Source organism: Rhinopithecus roxellana, chromosome 14 (assembly GCF_007565055.1).
Source record: "Rhinopithecus roxellana isolate Shanxi Qingling chromosome 14, ASM756505v1, whole genome shotgun sequence".
In the NCBI taxonomy this organism is placed as follows: Eukaryota; Metazoa; Chordata; class Mammalia; order Primates; family Cercopithecidae; genus Rhinopithecus; species Rhinopithecus roxellana.
In genome coordinates, this window is record NC_044562.1 from 42,849,144 (window position 1) to 42,867,531 (window position 18,388).

An 18,388-nucleotide genomic window follows, 5' to 3' on the forward strand; every position below is an offset into this window, starting at 1 on the left:
TGAAAAAAGGCTACAAGTTCCTGAGGGACAAGGTAGCCAAAAACTATAAACCGTTGTTATATCCAGAAACACAAACTCAGCTGTACAGGGGAACGTGCTAATTATAATGCACGGACTTTTCAAAGTGTTCCTTTGAGGCAGATTTTAAAAATTCCAAGAAGTCAATGTGTTTAGATTGGCAAATCTGAGACCCTGGAACCCCTAGGTGAACGTAAAACTCTTCAAATATAACTGGCACACCCGACTCTGATTTGTTCCTGGTGGGTGCACAGACGCCAAGAAAGACTGGTGATTATTGAATTGAATACAGCCACCAGGAGAAAACCAACTTCCCTTCCAAATGAATCAGCTTATTACTCAGAGGGTCCCAATCTGGTTCCATGTGCTAAGATCCTCACCAAAGTCTTACACCACTTGTAGATTCATTTCTCTGTTCTCTTTATGCTTGATCAGATCATGCAATCACTCAAGGCACTCCCTCATTATAATTAAAAGTACAGTGATTTGCACCTGGTAGGCACTCACATAGGGTTTCCTCTACCCATTAGTTTTGGAGGCCACTCCAGATTGGTTCTGAACAAAGACACTCACATAAAACAGCCTGGGATACACTACCGCAGAATGACTTTCTCTTAAAAAAAAAAAAAAAACCAGGGGCCTTCCCATCGTTCAGGCTCTTTTCAGTGATAACAGAGGGAAATGTACTGAATTTAGTGCACTATTCTTGTTTGCAGGCTAAGGAAGCAAATTATCCCTCCAGACAACAACAGCTTTGGCATTCTGCAAAAGATCAGAGGTTACAACGACTACTGCAGTGGTTCTGGAAAAAACATCCACAAGATCCAAGTTGCAGACCCAGCTCTGCAGCTAGCTCACAGTGAGACACTGGGCACAGTGCTACCTTCGAGCCTCAGTTTCCTCACAAAGCATATAACACATCATCTCCTAAGATCTTGTCCTGGCTTCCAATGCTGTTGATTCAACAAAAAAAAGGTTCAACTCTGGAAAGACTGAGCTCACTCATTTTGGGGTTAGCATGCATCCTGAATCTGGTTATAGAGAATGTTAAAAACCAAAAAGCCAGCAAATGCCAGACCACAAGAATCTCTCTCAATGACATTACTCAGAAGCAAAGGAAAGCAGCTCTGTTTATTCTGACCTCATAATCAAAATAAAATTAGGAGTGTAACCATACACAGCACAGAAAGATGCACAGAATAACCAGATAAGTTAGGCCATCAAGGCACATTTGAATATGGTCCCTGTGTGTTTACAATACATGGTTAGCTACAAAATGGAACTGGCTACTTTAAAAACTTCATCTAGTTAGGAAAGCAAAAAAAAAGTCTAACGATTACAAATTAAGAAATCTACATGCAAAGGAAGGAAAAAATGTGCATCACTCAACAGTGAAGCTTTAGTCATAACCAAGGTTCATAATCAAGGTTTAAAAAAGTCTTTTAGAATAATAAAAATTCAGAAGCTTCCTCAAGCAGTTATCCACTAAAATAAAGTCTAATAAACCATGTAAACAAAGGGAGAGATATTTACACATTTACATTAGGATTTCATGAATGTTTATTTGTTGAGAATTGATCAAACAAAAATAGCTAAGATGTTCCAAAAAAGACACTGATAATGTAAATTGAGAAATATTTTTTAAAGAAAATAGCTAAACTGCTGCAGTGGGTTACTTCACCTACACTGATTAAAATCAACAATCATATTAGAATTTGGAAACATTTTCTAGGTAAATTTCTAGTTATTCTAATGTTGGGAGCATTAAAAATCAAAGGCACCATAATTCCTTACATATCCTTAAACACATTCTGAAGTATTCACGAAGAACAAAAGACAATCCAAACAAATCAACCTGTAAGACATGCCATAACTAATCATTTTTAAGTCACAAATAAAATGCTCACTGAATTCACATTTGTAAATGTTAACTAAATTTGAATAACAGTTCTGCTAATTTCCAAATATTCCACAGGATACAGCAGTTATTTCATATATTTATATAAAGAGACATACCTACAAGTAACACCCCCCCACACAGTTTTTTCTCCTTGAATATAGCACATGTTACTAACCTGTAAAGCTATAGGATCATTCATTTTTAAAGTTAATTACCTTGACCATGTGCAGAGCAATACAACAAGTTTTCCCAAGGAAAGTTTTGGTAAGAAATAAAATATACAATAGTGAACTATCTTATAAAAACCTGATTAAGAAAAGGTAACTTCCTTCTACAAGTAGTTTATCAAAAAAGGGGCTTTCAAAATACATTATTACATTACAAATCATCAGAACTTAAAATTTAAAGTTCTACCCTTACGTTTGTCTCTCAATAGGTGGGTAGAAAAACTAGAGTTCTTTTTAAATGACAAAATTATAAGGCCCCTCTAGTTTAGAAATTAAAACTGCTTACCAACTTTTCTTCTCCATTGTTTTTTCCACTGATTTAACTAGCACTTTAGCCTTCAGTTCATATGAAAGAGAGAGACAAACATTCGTTGTGACAGGGAGAACACACTAAGTACAACAAATATTTTGCAAACAGATAAGAAGAGGAAAGTAGGTCAATATCCTGTGGCTAGGAAGAGGCGGCCCCAGCTTCAATCCAGGGCTGTTTTATATGAGTTAATCATATAAAATTGATCGAGAGTCCATCATGGTTACATGCTGGACTCTCTTCTATTGACAACCTCTCACTCGGACCCATGCTCCTGGTATTCAAAAAGCACTAGGCAGGCAATGAAAGAAGAAAGAATGAGAGACACATCTACTGCTTCTCATGCATGTGCAATCTAGTTGAGGAAAGAATACTTAAGAGTAAGCTAACCAATATAATAATATGCTCATATAGGGCAGGCGATTCACCTCAAAAGAAGGAATATAGAGATGAACATTTCTGTTTAGAGGTGGAGCTACTATCATGGAGCAGGAGAATCACAGAAGGATAGCTGAAGAGGTGAAACTTGACCTTGAAAGGTGAGTTGGATGTGACTAAGCAGAAAAGAAGTTTAAAGCAAGAAATAAAAAACATATTCAGAAGACGGTGACCTGGCAAAATGGTAGCAGAGGACGGCCAGTATAGGGTCCCGACGAACAGTGAAGCTGGGATGAAAGGTAAGCCAAGGCTAGACTGGGAGTCAGACCTAACAAGCTCACAGTTGTTAGAGTGGTGGGAATGGGTGGGCAGAGAGAGAGCAGCATTACACAGCCCAACCAGCTTACTTATGTTGCACATCAAGATAGCAACAACTGAGGCTCAGTCACTGGTGATGGTCCCATGGAAGATAAAACTGAGGACAGTCACTACATACAGAGGGCAGGGAGCCACCAAAATGACTGTGAGCACAACAGAGACAACAAATTTAATGGAAGCTTAAGCAGAGGATGGGCAGTCTGAATTTGTTGGGAAAGTGACTAAATGCAGGGAGGACTGCTCCGTGCAGTTGTTCAGTTTGTGTACCACATAAAAGTGGGCCAGCCAGGGTGGGAAATTAGGTGACTAAAATAAAGTTGAGCTCCTGTGGGATTGTGTATGCCCCAAAGAGTGCCTTTTTCTCACTGCATACAGGCCCTATACAAGATAGTATACCAAGGAGTTCATTTGAGGTACCAATCTAGTAGTTGAGAAACGAGAATTAGGATAATGCTAATGCAAATGAAACAGGAGATGTGCCAAGGGAAATCATAGATGAGTCTATCATAAAAGGTGTCAAACTAATTTGATAGAGGGTATGAAAGAGAAAGGAGGGTTTAAGACTAAAGTAGAGGTTCTCTTACCCAAATGCATCAGGATTGACAATTTGGTTGATTTTTTTTTAAGTCAGTTAAATTTGGAAGTCATAAAAAATGATACATACCTAAACATGTCATTTTAAATGAAGCTCTATAAATATACATTTATTGTCAATCTTTTGTTATAGAGCTGGAGCCTTTTCTTTGAGTATATGTCCACTATTGCACTCAATGGCCTTTCTTTTATAAACCATCCTCAAGGCATCATCCTCCAAGTCCAATTTCTTTAAAGAATGGTAATGGTAAGGCTCTAAAGAGCCCTGGAAAGTGATGTGTGGTAGACCTCGTTACCCTTCACAAATGCCCCGTACCCCTCTCTACATCCCGCCTTGCTGAATTCAGGCATACGGCCAGTGAGAGCTTCACAGCAGGTGTCCCCTCTGCCACAGGGACCAGCAATGTTCCGGAAGGTACTGTCCATCAGACTGTGCTCTGGAGTAAGGTTAAGGACAAATGCAGCAGAGTCCCCATCTGATCCACAATGGACACACGGTGTGAACACGGGTTACTGCTTTGAGCCAGTATGACTGTCAAGTTTTACACAATCACGACTTAATCCACCACTCATGAATGACTGATAATATCAGTGAGAATACTTTTATTTTATGGTCCCCCAATCTTTACTTATCTCAGCCGCTCCGAAATTAGCTGCAATCATTTATGGAAATTCATTCTTATCAGGTGATTTCCAAAGCATTCAAATGAATTTTCATAGAAACAACAATTCTTTTTTTTTTTTTTTTTTTTTTTTGTGATCATTGAAAACATTCTTTATTAAACTTTGTACATAGAATATATAGGTTTAAAGATTTTAAAAATAAATTAATGGTTATAGCACACATAAAAAAGCTCAACTATATATTCAACAGCTGTTTATAGTCTCATTGGCTTAGTCTGTTTGGAACTGCTATGACAAAATACCATAGACTAGGGCTGAGCGCGGTGGCTCAAGCCTGTAATCCCAGCACTTTGGGAGGCCAAGGCAGGCAGATCACCTGAGGTCAGGAGTTCGAGACCAGCCTGGCCAATGTGGCAAAACTCCATCTCTATTAAAAATACAAAAAAAAGTTAGCTGGGCATGGTGGTGCATGCCTGTAATCCCCGCTACTTGGGAGGCTGAGGCAAGAGAATTGCTTAAACCCAGGAGGCAGAGGTTGCAGTGAGCCAAGATCATGCCACTGGACTCCAGCCTGGGCAACACAGCAGGACTCCATCTCAAAAACACAAAAAACAAAAACAAAGAAAAAACCACTGGATTAGTTATGAACAACAGATATTTATTTCTGAAGGTCTGGAGGCTGGGAATACCAAAATCAAAGTGCTGGCAAATTTGGTGTCTGGTGAGGGCCTTCTTCATCACTCAAAGAGGCTGTCTTCCCGCTGTGTCCTCACCAATGGAAGGGTCAAGGCAGCTCTCTGGGGTTTCTCTAATAAAGGCACCAGTTCCCCATCAGGGCTCCAGTCTCCTGTCCTAATCACCTCCCAAAGGCTCCACCTCCTAATACCATCACCTTGGGAGTAAGAATCTCAACATATGAATTTTAGGGAGACTTTCAGATCATGGCAGTGATATAATAGTATTTCATGAAAATAATTATTCAGTAATTAATAACTGTTCAGTGATGTTTCTTTTTCTTGACTAGTTCTTTAGTCTTTATCAATCATTTTGTTTTTTTTTTTTTTTTTTATTATACTTTAAGTTCTAGGGTACATGTGCATAACGTGCAGGTTTGTTACATATGTATACTTATGCCATGTTGGTGTGCTGCACCCATCAACTCGTCAGCACCCATCAATTCATCATTTATATCTTGTATAACTCCCCAATGCAAGCCCTCCCTCCTCCCCCCTCCCCCCGAAACAACAATTCTTTTGGCACACACGTTTAAAATCATTACATTAGGCCGGGCGCGGTGGCTCAAGCCTGTAATCCCAGCACTTTGGGAGGCCGAGACGGGTGGATCACGAGGTCAGAAGATCGAGACCATCCTGGCTAACACGGTGAAACCTCGTCTCTACTAAAAAAAATACAAAAAAAAAAAATTAGCCGGGCGAGGTGGCGGGCACCTGTAGTCCCAGCTACTCTGGAGGCTGAGGCAGGAGAATGGCGCGAACCCAGGAGGCGGAGCTTGCAGTGAGCTGAGATCCGGCCACTGCACTCCAGCCTGGGTGACAGAGCGAGACTCCGTCTCACAAAAAAATAAAAAATAAAAAAATAAAATAAAATAAAATAAAGTAAAATAAAATCATTACATTAAACTATAATAAGTACACCTGGCACACACAGGTCTGGGAATTAACACAGTCAGGTCTGGAGAAGCATTCATCTCAACTGGTGGGAAAAGAAACTCAAGAGCACACTACAGGGTAGCCCTCTAGCTTGGAGTATTAGTGTATACATGGCATCGGCTGATCCACTTTACAGAGGAAAAGAGAATACCAACTAATCCAGCAAGTCTGGGAGTCAATAAAAGCTCATACTGTTTTCTAAAGCCGTGAGTCTGGACAATTACAAGAATAGATAGTACTATCATATCACCAGGTTAAAAATCTGGTTGGCTTTTCAAAAGTATACCCAACTACCATATTTATTCTGACCCAAATATATGGTCATAAGTGCTTAAGTTATTTAGGAAAGCACAAAAATAACACTTCAAATCCACAACCAGACATACAGTCAAGAGGACAAGTCACATGTCATTCTATAACTTGGCTCTTAAAGATAGAAAAAACACAGAAATTACTATTAAAAACTAAATTTGAGTTTCATAATTTAAAATCACATACTTCTTTAAAATTGTCAACACAGACAAATGTTTCTCTGAAAAGGAAATTCATTCTCTTGAAAAAAGCAAAGGCTCCCAGAAAAATCTGGGTGCTTCTATTATAAGTAGCTAAATGGTATATCCATTCATGATTGACATACTTTTAGAAATCTGACATTCACTCTCTTCAATAAAAGTATGTTCTTTCACGTAAAAATGATATTGATGTATTTCAATAGACTACCAAAACACTGTGTAAAGACATATACACCAGAAACCCCAAAACAACCAATATTTTGTAAACATATACACACCAGAAGCCCAAAACAGCCAAACAGTTTAACACATACATACAAGTCAATCCTGACCCTAGCACCAGGCATGTAAGGCTCCCCACTCAGCACCAAATAGAATAACCTTAACTTCTATGTAGCTCTAATTCAAAAAAAAAAAAAAAAAAAAAAAAAAAAGCCTATCTGGAAAAAAAGTAATATTATACCCTCCAAAATAAATCTGCCCCCAGGCTCTACAGGGATAGCTACCCACTCAGTCTTATTTTAACCAAAGTAAGCTCTTGAAAAGAAAGGAAACCCTGGCTGTCCACATCCCACCCCCGGACACTCCTTATTTTCCTTAGTGCTTCTCCATCCTCTACTTGTCACAGAAAGATGTTCCCAGAGTTCTATCCTCCACCTTCCTCTCTTCTCACTCCACCCTCTATGCAATCCTAACATTATCCACACCTTCCACCACACGTAGCTGCCCATGATCCCCTCATCTGAACCCCAGGTCCTGGCTTTTCCCTAAGCTCCAGACCTTGCATTTCAACAGTCCCTGAAGCTCCCTCACTGCTGGATGCCCCACATCCCAAAATGAACCCCTCACCTGCAACCCTGTCTATGCAAACCATTCCCAACATCACACAAGCCAGAAACGAGGGAGTTAAACCAGACTCCAACTCACCCTGCCCCACCAACCAAGTCACTCCAACCATTGCCTGATTACATCAAAGAGTTCACAGCAATCTTTGACCCAGTCATCTCATTCTCAATATCTACTGTTAGAAAATCACTCAAAATATAGAAAAGGTTATAGGTACAAAAAGGCTCATCACAGTATTACTCACAACAGCAAAGTGGCAGAAGGAACCCAAATGCCCAAAAATAAAGGGATGTTGCAGAAAATGATGGTACTCAATGGAATAATACAGAACTAGAAAATTTATTTCAAATACTATGCTGCAATATAGAAAATGTATGTACTCTATGATTACGATCACATTTTAAAACATTCACATAAAAAGCCTGGAAAAGAATATTCAGAAATGACCACAGTTGATACTTTTAGAGTGGTAGGCTCATAAACGTCTTTTTAAATTCCATTTTCCTGCATCCCTTCAGCTGCTGGTCCACCTCCCGTTACATCAATTGCAAAACCAACTCAAACTCCCATAAAATAAAGTTCCCCCTAAATCCTATTATATTCATAGCCCTCAGCATGAGATCCTCAAAATTGATTAATTCTTTCAAGAAATCCAACTGGACAAATCAACAGCTGCACAACTGGGCTCCCAACATCTGTGGGGGTTATTAACTGTTCTAGTCAGAAAAGTTCACCATGCACAAGCTGCTGCCAAGACAGCAACTGTAAAACTGGAAGCTAAATCACAGAGTAGGTGAAGTCGACTATGTATCAAATGTCCAACCTGGCTCACTGCCTGCCAGGTAACGAAGGGGCATTTTCTCCATGCGAGTTGCGGAGGATAGTCAGGTATTACAGCCCAGAGTCCATGAGACACAAAACAGGTCACGTCGAAGGAGGTAAATTAGTACAAGTTTCCTTTAACATTTTACCTATACCTCTGTGTTGTTTTCTAAACTGGCAACAAGTACCAAGTATTAAGACTGGGCTGGCGGTTCTAGCATTATGTCTTCCATGGCCATGCCATACCCCTGGCATGCCTAAGCTAAACCCAACAACTTGATTCTCCTCCACAGTATTAGTGCGTATGAAATGAAGATACAAGGTCATGCCAACATCATGTAGCTCTGTGACAAAAGCAAACAAGCAGCTATAACTGCTGCCCTATTCAAAAAGGGTATATAGTCATGCACCACATCCGTTTCCATCAATAACAGACCACACATATAATGGTGGTCCCATAAGATCAAAATGCCGTTGAAAAATTCCTATCGCCTAGTGACCTCATGATGCAATTACTTTGTGGTTTTATAAATTTAGGGTAGCCTAAGTGTACAGTGTTTATAAAGTCTACACTGGTGTACAGTAATGTCCTAGACCCTCACATTCACCCATCACTCACCGACTCTCCCAGAGCAACTTCTAGTCTTGCAAGCTCTATTCATAAGTGCCCTAGAGAAGGTACAACATTTTTTATCTTTTATATCACATCTTTACTATTCCTTCTCTTCGTTTAGATACACAAATACTACTGTGTTATAATTGCCTATAAGATTCAGTACGGTAACACACTGTACAGGTTTGTAGACTAGGAGCAATTGGCTATACTTGTGTTGGCTGTACCTGTATACGTGTGTTGGCTGTACCTGCATACGGCTATCTGTCCCATCTAAGTTCGTGTTAAGTCCACTTTGTGGTGTTTGCACAATGACAAAACCGCCTGATGACACACTTCACAGAATGTATACCCATCATTAAGCAATACATATGTTTCTAATTTTAAAATTTCCTATGATGTCTTTTTTTGAACAACCAATGCTAAAGTCTAGTTATACACATTCTATAAAACTAGATTTTACTGTAATTGTCCCAGACTTCCTTAAAGCAGAAAAAGAACTATCATAAATATTTATGATATATTCAAATTAGGCATTTGTCACTGGAGATAAAAAACCTAAATTGTGGAATAAGGTACAGAAAGGCATCACCTTACTTCCATTTATTTAAATGGCCTCAACTAGATTTTACACTCAACTATGCAGCATCATTAAATTAGCAATATTCCTCATGTAAACAGCTCTGCAGCTGATACCAGGTAACATTACTGTAACCCACTACCTTCTTTCAAATCTATGTCAGCATTATTTTTAAGATACTTATAAAATGCCACTGCTAAGAACAAATTCCTGTAGATAAACACACTTTGCAGGAAAGTCCACTTCTCCACCCACAATTACATCAAAAGAGCAGCATGAAAGAAAAGCTGGAAAGTTCGCTGAATTATATTTCAGTGATTAAAATCAATGGGCTTTTAAAGACATTTGTCAGATTTGGCATGGTTTCTTTGTAAAAATGTATTTTGGTAATTTTCCAGAATTCTGTTGGAAAAGTTCAAAAATTCTGACACATACCAAAATGGCAGCAACACAGATAACCCTAGGCAAAATAGGCAAAGAGGAAAAATTTAACTTCAACATCCCTCAATCTTCCCTTCCTTGCAGCCACCCAATCTTCCAAGATTCCTGGTGCTTTTTTTTTTTTTTTTTTTTTTTTTTTTTTCTGAGACGGAGTCTCGCTCTGTCGCCCAGACTGGAGTGCAGTGGCGCGATCTCGGCTCACTGCAAGCTCCGCCTCCCGGGTTTACGCCATTCTCCTGCCTCAGCCTCCTGTGTAGCTGGGACTACAGGCGCCCACCACCTCGCCCGGCTAGTTTTTTGTATTTTTTAGTAGAGACGGGGTTTCACCGTGTAGGCCAGGATGGACTCAATCTCCTGACCTCGTGATCCACCCGTCTCGGCCTCCCAAAGTGCTGGGATTACAGGCTTGAGCCACCGCGCCTGGCCTGATTCCTGGTGCTTTTAAGAGGCCACAGACCCCCAGAGTTCGTTAATTTGTCAGCAAATAAATTAATAGTCAATTAATTCCAGGTGTAAGTAAAGGGCAACTTCATTTAGATTTCTGAGAGTGAAAAGTTATACTTACCTATTTTGACAATAAAAATAAAACTGATGCTTTATTTTGAATTGAATAAATGGGTGCATCATTTCTGCATGACGGCAAGTAAAGAAGATGGATTAAAAGGAGAGACTTTCAAGGGGATGGGGGAGGAAGAGGGGACCGGATGAAAGAGAGACAGATGGCAAGAGGCCCACTAACGGAGCACAGAAGAAACAAAAAGGGAAAATAATGACAGACAAAAAAAAAAAAAAATTCACAGAAAAGGGGGATTCACAAGGAATAGCCCCATCTTCCAACTTTTGGGGATACTTCTGCTAAAGACTTTTCAATACTGTTACTTAGTTTCTGCAACTGTAAGCACAAATGGGAAGGTCCTTTATCTGTGAATGCCACTAGAGCAGGCCCACCCCTGGCTTCTCATTCTCTCCTGTCCCTTTTTAGCAAATCACTTGGAGACTGCCAGCCTGACTTTTCTTTCTTCAAATAATTTCATTGTATTATTAGTACAGAGGTAACATAACCAGATTATAGAAGATTCAGAAAATAGAGGGTTAAAAGTAAAAGTCACCCCAATCTACTATCCTAACACAATCACTGTTAACATTTTGGTTTCTTTTCTTTGCCATGTTTCTCCCTGTATTTTCCAAAGGAGTCCCCCGTACGAAATCCTAAATTATGTGCACTGCTAGGATTCAAACAGGTTTAAATATCTGATGTGGGAGAGGAGGAACCCCAGGAATGCATTGCAGGAAAGGCTGAACAGTAGTAACTAACATCTACACCAAGTGCTTGCTCTGTGCCTGACACTGTTCTAGGGACTGCACATGTGTTGATTCATTTAATCCTTACTATAACCCAAAGAAGGCAGCTCTGCAAAATTACCCACATTGTGCAGACGAGAAAAAGGAGGTAGACAGTTTAAGCTACAAGGCCAAGGTCCGGGGGCTACCAGGCAGAAGAGTCAAGTTTCAAAAACCAGTACTGTCTCCAGAGACCAGCCCGTAACCACTGCACCACACAGCTTTTCACTATAGAGAGGACTTATCTCAATGTAAGCTCAGTCATGCTTGCCCCAGAGCAAAGCCTCAATGACCAAACAGAGCACGGATTCTAGGTAGAATAAGGTGTGTATAACTCAGCTTGGATCCCAGCCCATTGTCATGTCTGAGCCCTCAGTGTGTGTTTAAGAGACGGTGAAGGAGGGAGAGTGAAGGCTGAGACGCTGGACAAAACATAGAAGGCCCTGTTCACCACCCCTCCCAGGAAGGGCAGAGCAATCTTCTTCCGACCTGACCTGACCTAAAAGGACCCAGCCTATTAGTGCAGAGCTCGGGAGGAAACTACTGAGCAGGAGACTTGTGTCCAGCAGATGCCAGGACCCAAAGGCTGCAGCAGTGGCAATACTCAAAATGCAGAGGGGCTTGGGGCATGGGCAGTGGCCCCATTCAAGCCTCATCATGGAAGTAGCTCTCTGAATCTAGGCAGCTTCATTTGGCAGGACGAGGAAATACTGACCAAAAATAAATATCTTCACTTTGTCATAACAGTGTATAAAACATTGTGAAATACCACTATTATGATAATTTACTAAGAATTAATAACTTGATTTAAGTCATCAGTCACTAAAATTCCCATCCTTATATCATTCAGAGTAGAGTCCCACCTTGGGGCTTCTGAGCCTCTTTTTATTGCCTAGAAAGTTCTTCCATCCTCCTCATTCTCTAACACCAACTCATCCTTCAGGCAGCTGTGTGAATGTTTATTTCCTAAGCCAGGCTTGTACCGCAATCTAATTTTCCCTGTCTCCGCCTTTCTCACAGCCCCGTCCTTTTCCTTCACAGTATTGATGCCAATTCATGAGTATATATTTATCTGTGTCCATTTCCACAATGTCTCTTTCCCTTCACATTCATGAGAGCAGAAACCACATTGTTTTGTTCAACATTAAAGACTCAGTACAGGACGGGTGTGGTGGCTCATACCTGTAATCCTAACACTTCAAGAGGCTGAGGAGGGAGGATCACTTGAGGCCAGATCAAGACCAGCCTGGGTAACAAAGCAAGACCCCGTCTCCACAAAAAAATGTAAAAATTAGTGGGGCGTGGAGATGCTGCCTGTAGTCCTAGCTGCTTGGGAGGTGCAGACAGGAGGATCACTTGTGCCCAGGAGTTTGGTCCTGTAGTGAGCTATGATCACACCACTATACTGCGGCCTGAGCAACAGAGAGACCCTGACTCTAAAACAAAAACAAAAATGCAGCACATAGTACAGTGCCTGAAACATACTAGGCACCTAAACATTTGATGAGTTAATAAATGAACACATTACATAACTAAAAGTCACCCTTCCTTACTTCTAAAAGTATTACATATAATTTTTAAATTAGGCCAGGTGTGTGTGGCTCACACCTGTAATCCCAGAACTTGGGAGACCAAGGCAGGAGAACTGATTGAGGCCAGGAGCCTGGGACCAATGAGACATTATCTCCACAAAAAATTTTAAAATTAGTCGGGCATGGAGGCACATACCAATAGTCCTAGATACTTGGGAGGCTGAGGTGGGAGGCTCACTTGAATCCAGGAGTTTGAGGAAACACTGAGCTATGATCATACCAGTGCATTCTAGCCTGTGCAACAGAGCCAGACCCTGTCTCTAAAAAAATAAATAAATAAATAAAGTGAATTATGACATTTTCAATAAAGGCTAAGTTATTTTGTGCTCTATTAGAAAAGCCACCCAACTGCAGGCTCCCATAGCAAACACAGGTTTAGACGTGAACTTGATCAATCAAGAACTATTTATAAACAAATACAAAATCAATCTCTTTTCTTGTACACCAGCAACACTAACGAGAAATGTACTAAATAATTCATTCACAATGACCACAGAAACCTTCATGGTGCTTCATGCACCTTGGCAGGAATCTAACAAAAGGTATGAAAGAGTTTTACACATAAAACGATAAAATTTCACTGAAGGACATAAAAGACCTATTAAAGAGGCTTACGAGGTTTGTGGATGGGAAGCCATGAAACCATAAAGATGTCAATTCTTCCTGAATTTCTATTCAAATGCAACACAATTTGAATAACACAAAATTAAAGAAAAAAGCCCCACAAGTGACAAGCTTGTTGAACATATGTGCAAGCTAACCTGTGGGGGAAACAGAGGAGAATGTGATGTGCATGTGATGCGCCAACTGACGCAAATATGGAAAATGGAATTTTGTGGGAATTCCAATAATTTAACTGTATGAATGTGTAAGTTATTTTCAACATTTCATTGTGCTTCAAGTATTTTCTTTTTCTTTTTTTTTTTTTTTTTTAATTGTGAAACAGTAAGTGTTGTAAGTTCAGAAGAACAAGGGCATCCTGAGTCTAGGAAAACTGACAGAGAAGATGGGCACAAAGCTGGGCACAGAAAGATGTGTCAATGTGATAGGGGAGAGGAGCTTCTAGGGGAAAGGAATGATCCAGAACAACAAGGTAAAAGCACAAGACACAGTTGAGAGTGAACCAAGTATGGCTCACATGGAATGCACTTTCCCACAGGAAGCCAGGCAGTGACAGAACATAAAAAGGTACAGTGAAGTGACCACGGCAGTGTTATCTACAAAATGATCCCCCCAAAACATGGTACAATGGTGACATAAGTTGGGACATGTGAATATTATATCTTTCTCTTGGGAATTCATAGTACACAGTCACAAATGAAGGTCAGGAGAAGTCTTTCTACAAAGAAACTTAACCAACTATTCTAACATGTACCTGGCCAAGGATCCCTTTTTACAGGAACATCTATCAACTTTATGGGTGGGTTTTTTTTTTTTCCCAACTTACTAATTTTGTACGGAACAACTCACTTTGGGTAACACTATACTATAATAACTCAGCCTTTTAAAGGTCTGAACCAGAATGAGGGCTTGAGGATTTGCAAAGGGCAAAGATAGCAGGGAACAAAAAATCAGACACAGTGACTGACAGGAGGAATGTAAGGGTCACAGAAAATGGGGAAGCAGGTGATGTTCTAGAATCCAAAGTCAAGATGGTGATGAAAAGGCTATTAGCACAAACAGTGAAGTCCACAGGGGACCAAGTATTATGTAAGAGGTAAATAAATTTGGATTTCGACAGGTTTGGAGACACAGATATCTCCCTAGAAAGAAAACTAAGCAAGAGGTTAAGACTTGGAGTCAGTTTCTCAGATCTGTCCCCTGTTAACTTTCGGAGCTGAGCAAGTCTCAAGTACAATAAAGGAGTTACAGTGGTGACCTTCAAGACACTTTTCAATAGCAACTTTCTGCCATTCCAAAAATTGAAAATTTGAAATAAAAATACCAATATAATCAAGTTCTATCTTTAAAGTGTGAAATGTGTGAATGTAGGATAAAAATAAACAATTCAAGATGAATTTCAGTAAATGGATGAGAGGTTTTTAAGAGATCATGCAATTACAGCTACTCAAGAAACATCTATGAACCTTTATAAAGCTGACATCAGGAGTCTAACTCTGTTTTCCTCCCTGAATGTCACAGAATACCTGCAGAATACTACAGCAAATAAGCCCTGAACCTGATCAATGTGGCAGTTCATATATTTTTATGAATAGCTCTCAACACTTTGAAAATTTCAGGCAAGTGAGAACCTTTTCATAAGTAGCTCACTGTATCAGGGGTAGCTCAAAACTGTGATCTACCTATTATGACTATTAGCAGATTATATGAGGACCACAAAAATAACAAGCCACGCAAAATGGCATAGGCCCAATGTCTATGAAAATTAAGCTTTTCCTTAAAGCATTTAGACTATGGGTCTAAAATGAATAAAACAGTGACCAATCACTCTGACGTACTTTGAAGGGAAAAAATGATCAGTTAGGAAGCTAGTATATTTGCAATCTGAACGTCACAAATAGCACTCAGGATCTAACATAAAATTTAAAGCAAAGCAGCAATGATGGAGGAGAGAGAAGGTGTACACTGGAAAATGTAAGTGGCAACAGCAGGAATCTTGCAATTAAGGTTCTTTGTGTATTTTGGAGGAGCTTTGTTGTTGTGGTTGCAGTGTGAAAATGCTTTCATGTAACCAGTGAAAATTAAGTAGGCTAAATGACATGTATACATACTACAACGTCAATAACTAATAATCTGTTCCACTGTCCTTTCAATTCGATTTTCTAAAAAATCTTTAAAGACATTGCATTCTTTTTTTAAACAAATTTAAAAACTTGTAATGTACCATTCTGAACTACATTACTACATTTTCATTTTAACACAAGAAAATTAAGCCATCTGTGCAATCTTAAAGCATCTTGAGTCCAGGAAGAATTGGACTGAAAGTCCCCAGAAGGCAGAGATTTGGTTTCCTCTTAAGCCTCTCTTAAGTTATCAAGGCAAGACAGGCCCCTTGTGTTTTCAGAAACTTATCAGGTGCTTATCTGATAAGCAAAAGAAGAATGTCAATTTTTACTTTTCTGCTATTTCTAAAACTGCCTATCTTGGGAGAGTACAAATTCCACACCAACTCTCTTCCCGAAACCCAGCTCTGCAACGGCATCCACACCGCTTCATTCTCACACATCAAAGATCTGAGCTCCAAGACTGGATGCCCTGTGGCATGCTGCTCGCAGGCAGACTGGAGACCAGAGATCAGTCAAACTCCCTGAAACTCCCAGATAACAATCTACTCCTGAAGATAAAGGCATGGCCAGCGAGGGGGTAAGAAAAGGGACCGGCTATTCAGTCTCTCACTAGCAGGCTGAATCTTGTCTCCCTCAGTTGAGGAAGGAGAATGACACAGGACTGAGAAGCCAAAACACTCAGAAAAGGACAAACTGAGAAGCAGTTCAATCAATTCTCCTAGCTTTGGACCAGCTAAGGACACCTGCAGGAACCCTGACTCCAGGTGACAAAGGAAACAAGCCAGGAAGGAGAGGGACAATAGGTGGGCTCTCCCTCTAACTCTTAAAACAAACTCCTTAAAAGTGACCAAAGCATCGACGTACTCACCCAAAGAATCAAAGTATTTGCCCAAAGCTTCACAGTACTCATTCAAAGCTTCACAGTACACCCTACCTGGTGGCACTTCGTTGTTCTGGGAAGCAAGTGGTCTCTGAGGCTTGATCTCTGGGCTAGTGACTCAATTTCCTCATCTACAAATATCTCCTACTAAAGGACAGTGATGAGAAGGAAATCAACCTACAGAAAGTACCCAGCATGAGGCCTAGCACAAAGCAAGAACCCAATACTTAAAAAACAGTAGCATGAGTTATATCATATAACTCAATATGAATGATTCATTCTTTGGAGACTTGGCATGTCTGGTCCACAAGAGCCTTTTAAAATGCAAATATGACTGCAGTCTATTAACAGCCTTAGTTGACAGCCACATTGAACACAGGATGAGGAAGGGATGCTGGCAGGTGTGCAGAGAAGAGAGTTGGCAGAGGTACCAAGGACCTGCCATGCACCAAGGAAGACACTCTTATTCAAACCTTCTCCCATCGAATGGTAGTTTATATATCATTTTTTTGGACCTCAGTCAGGGTTCTGAACCTGAACCCTTTCACATCATTGGAGGTTGGAGGAAATAAAACCTAAGTCGGAGAAGAAGCTGGCACCTGTGTTCAGTTTTCTTCCACTCTCTTGCTTCTGTTTGTTCCCAGCTTTTGTCTCAAAGCAAGTGTTCCCCTGGCTTTGGTCACTACAGCTGTCATAGCCATTTTCATTTCACCAACATCCACTCTTGGAATGCATCCCCCTGCCCTGCTAAAACGTCCCTGAAGGCACAATGGATTTCCTTTCTTCCTTTTAAAATGTGTCTAATGCATTGCCTTGCATGACCTGTGTGCTTAATAAAATATGAACTGGGCTGGGCGCGGTGGCACAAGCCTGTAATCCCAGCACTTTGGGAGGCCGAGATGGGCGGATCACGAGGTCAGGAGATCGAGACCATCCTGGCTAACATGGTGAAACCCCGTCTCTACTAAAAAATACAAAAAACTAGCCGGGCGTGGTGGCAGGTGCCTGTAGTCCCAGCTACTCGGGAGGCTGAGGCAGGAGAATGGCGTAAACCTGGGAGGCGGAGCTTGCAGTGAGCTGAGATCCGGCCACTGCACTCCAGCCTGGGCGACAGAGCGAGACTCCATTTCAAAAAAAAAAAAAAAAAATTGAACTGATGAAGAAGAGGCTGAGAACTGCAAAGACCTACCAAAGGCTGTAACAGTGTAATGCTGGGAAACATCCTTTTTCCTCCTCTATGCTGCTTATGGTAAGTTGGAAGGTGGTCACCTGCTAGAGTTTAGCAAACCATGTGTCTGCCTCTCCTCCAGAGGCAAACGTCTAAAACAGCCAATGGAGGAGAATTTCATTGCCCGAGGAGACTAAAGTTACTGTCACCTATACCACAAAACTTGAGAACCAAATGGTGTCCTAGCTTGAAATAAACAAGGCAGAACTTCCAGTCTTCAAATTCTTATCTTAGAAACAAAACAAAACAAAAAACCCAATATTGACTTTTCCATTTGCCCAGGAGCATTCTGAAGAATCCACAAACAATCCATGATGCCAAGTGTTAAACTCCATTCTGCTCCTGTACTTGGTGTCAAGGTCTGGTACCTCCTGCCCAGTGCCACTGTCAGTGCCACCCCAAGGACAGACACCACTGCTATTCCCTTTCCATGCAGATGCCTAAACTAGTTTACGTCCCCTGTGGGGAAGGGATGAGCACAAAAATCATGCGGAATGTGTGTTCCCACAGAGCTCAGAAAGTTGATGATCTCAGAGGATATTGTACAGAAAGACCCTTGACACTTCCCTAAGGAAGAACGTCTTCTGTGAAAGGCTACTGCCAGGACAAAAAGCATGTGCTGAGAAAAATCTACGGCCTGCTGCTGCGAGTGTTTCCAATTCTGATGTCCCACTTCCTCTTTATAAG

General features: G+C 40.6%; 1 protein-coding gene across 5 annotated transcripts in view; it reads right to left on the bottom strand.

The window, feature by feature from the left end:
• Positions 1-18,388, bottom strand: part of MYO1B (myosin IB) — a 185,279-nt gene that overhangs the window by 162,586 nt on the left and 4,305 nt on the right. Inside the window, exon 1 of one of the 5 annotated variants that reach the window (XM_030915966.1) lies at positions 2,432-2,823. The exons of the other annotated variants lie outside the window; for them this stretch is intronic. The gene's annotated coding sequence lies outside the window, so the exon portion shown is untranslated. Of the gene's footprint in view, positions 1-2,431; positions 2,824-18,388 lie in introns of those variants that run through there. 5 annotated transcript variants of the gene reach the window in all.